Here is a 3,341-nt window from a genome sequence, read left to right on the forward strand (position 1 = left end):
TGTGCCAGTGTATTGATTCTGATTCACAGAAACCTATAGGACAAGCCCCGTAGGGTTTTCGTAACTGTAATCTTTATAGGTTTTATTGCTCATGGAACTGCTGGTGAGTTAGCAGAAAAAATCCTTAGGATTCTTGTTGCTATTAGGTGCTGCTGAGTTGAGTACGACTCACACCACCCTTATGAACAGTAGATTTGAACTATGTCCGATTCTGTGTTATCCTTGATGGTAAGAATCAATTCATATTGAAAACTAATATCTAGGATTGCTGTTAAGTGCCGTCTAGTCATAGATGACTCATAGCGACCCTATGAACAAAAGTCCTGAACACATATAACGTCCATTGTTTTGCTAAGTTCTTAGGGTTTCTGGAGGCAAGCTATGTCAGAAGTGGATGCCACTCCTGCTTCCAAGTCTGTTTTAACATGGGAGCTCCACCAAACACTGTCTACCATTATCACATTTGACCCATCAGTGTCACAGTGTCTACCCTCACAGTAACCATGAGTTAACCTCTGCATAGCAAATTGGCAAACCAGTGCTATACTACTTAGAAGAATGTTTGTCTGAAAACATTCAAATGCATTTTTAAATATGAAGTCAAACCCAGTCAGCTCGCATCTAATTGCAAGCAACATTGTACAACCAAGCCTCAACCAAAACAGAAAACACACCTTTGTAAAATCCAGCTGCTCCCCTCCTCTTCCCAGAATGGAAAGCAGCTCCAAACTAATACCTAGAATTAGTCAGATAGAATTGTTGTTGTTGTTGTTATATGCCGTTGAGTCGCTTGCAACTCATAGCGACCCTATGTACAACAGCCCTAAACCTTGCTCTATCCTGTGCCAATCTCACTGCCTCTGACACACCCATCCCGATTACCCCAGTCACTGAATCAATCCACCTCACAGAGGGTCTTCCCCTTTTGTGCCATCCGTCCACCCTCCCAAGCATGATGTCCTCTCCAAGGACCTCTCCCTCCTTACAACATGTCCAAAGTATGTCAGACGAAGCCTCAGAATCCTTGCCTCCAAGGACCAGCCTGGTTTAACCCTCTCCAGGATGAATCCGTTTGTTTTCTTGGCAGTCCAGGGTACATTCAGTACTCTTCTCCAGCACCACAGCTCAAAGGCATCAATTCTCCTTCCATCCTCCTTAGTCATTGTCCAACTCTCTGATGCATAACAAGTCATGGCAAAGACCAGAGTGACACCATTGCTCTTCAGTACCCTGGAGAGGTTCCTAACAGCAGACTTTCCCATCGCAATACGCTTTTTGTTTTCCTGGCTACTGGTGCCAAGAGTGTTGACTGTGGAGCCGAGCAAACTAGTTGTTAACAATCTCAATCTCTTCACCATCCATCCTGATGCTGCCAATTGGTCCAGTGGTGAGAATCTTTGTCTTCTTAATATTGAGCTTCAATTCATACTGAAGGCTGCAGTACTTGACCCTCTGCAGCAAGCATTTTAGGTCTTCCTCAGTTTCAGCAAACAGGGTTAGAATTAGGTCAGATAAACTCAGAATCTTTGAGTCAGAATCATCTCATAGCTGACTCTCATCTATAAGCACCTAAAAACAACAACAACAACAATCCTAATGATTTATTCTGCTAACTGACCAGGAATTCCATGAACAGTAAGACCTGTAAAGATTACAGTTGTGAATACCTTCAGCAGATTGTCAGAGGCTCAAAACGCCTCGAGAGGAGATTGTTGATCCTTCTTCTTTACTTGAGGTCTTTCATGGGTCACACACCATTCTAAGTACTGGGGGGCAGGGACCAAGAGTGAGCAGAATAGACAGAGCCTGTTCTCTCAAACATTATGTTGGCAACAGTTGTTACTATCTTAATACTTATTATTATCATCATCATCATCATTTCTTTTGATTTGCTTAACAACCCTACAAGGTGGTTAGAGTTGGACTTGAGTTGTAAACCTGATGCCCTTCAGGCCACATGACAGTGTAGCAAACACTTCCTGGTTATTATCTCGATTCTACTGTTTATAGAATCATGTAATTTTTGATGACATATATCTACCTAGAGCAATAACTATATTTCCTGACCCCCCCCTTTTGACCCTCTCTGTGCCATCTTCGTGAATTAATTGTCTAAAACTCAATACACAGCATCACTGTAACAAAACTACAGGTTCACAAGATAGAACAATTCACCCGCAATTTTGTGGGATAAGATAGCAATTTCCTCTGCAGTGATTTATAGCCTCTGAAAATCCTTTACAGAGGGAACTATGAATCTCTTCGGACTTTATGGCATTGAATTGATGTCAGTATCACTCCCCTTAGGGTTCCAGTTTTCCAGTTATGATGCTGGCAAAGAATATTGACAATATCATGGACTGCCAGAAGAACAAACAAATCTGTCTTAAAGAAAGTCTAGGCAGAGTGCTCCCTAGAAGCAAGGGTGGCAAGACTTTCATATACTTTGGCTATCTTCGTGAGGACCAGTCGCTGAAGGAGAACATCATGTTTGGTGAAGCAGGGTCAGCAAAGTAGAGGAAGATCTTCAATGAGACTGATTGATGCCGCGGCTGCAACAATGAGCTTAAATATGCTAAAGGATTTTTTTTCTTCACTTCTGACATTAGATCACGTTTTTAGTGACATCTAATAGTTCATATTAATTCAATAATTTCTTTTTGTTCATGTCAATGAACATTTACAGAGATTTTGGATGCTAAAGGATTTTAAGGTGCAAGACTTGGCAATGTTTTGTTCTGTTGTAGATAGGGTAGCTTTGAGTGATGGCCTAGTGGAAAGGAGCTGCTCTGCTAACATGAAGCATGCAGTTTGAATCCACTAGCTATTACAAAGGAGAAAGATGGGCAATTTTCTTACATATGACTTACTGCTTCTAATTTCTCACTGCAGAGTGAGCTATGGGTCAATTCTTATGGGTACTTAACAACAACAACAACAATAAAGAACATCTTACAGCAAAATGAGTTCTAAGGGAAAGTGGTTGAGCACATATTAGCCATCCATTGCATCATTCAGGTAGTAGGCTGAATATGTTGTTGTTGTTAAGTGTCGTCGAGTTGCAGGCGACTCATAGTGACCCCATGAAGGAGAGTCCTTGATGCTTAGGTGCCTTTCATCCTCTCTCCAGGTTCATGGAAGTGGACGCCACTCCTCCTTCCACACTTGTTTAATCGGGGAGCTCCACCCCACTCTCAGTCTGCTGGGTAGCCAACCATTAACGCATTTGACACATCCGTGTCACAGTGTTCAGCCTCACAGCAACCACAAGTGACCACGGGACGGCAACTTGTACACCAGGGCTATATGACCTAGAGGAATGTCTGAACAAAAACAATGAA

The sequence above is a fragment of the Elephantulus edwardii genome, unplaced genomic scaffold (assembly GCF_000299155.1).
Source record: "Elephantulus edwardii isolate Elephantulus edwardi_28Jun2011 unplaced genomic scaffold, EleEdw1.0 scaffold00051, whole genome shotgun sequence".
NCBI lineage: Eukaryota > Metazoa > Chordata > Mammalia > Macroscelidea > Macroscelididae > Elephantulus > Elephantulus edwardii.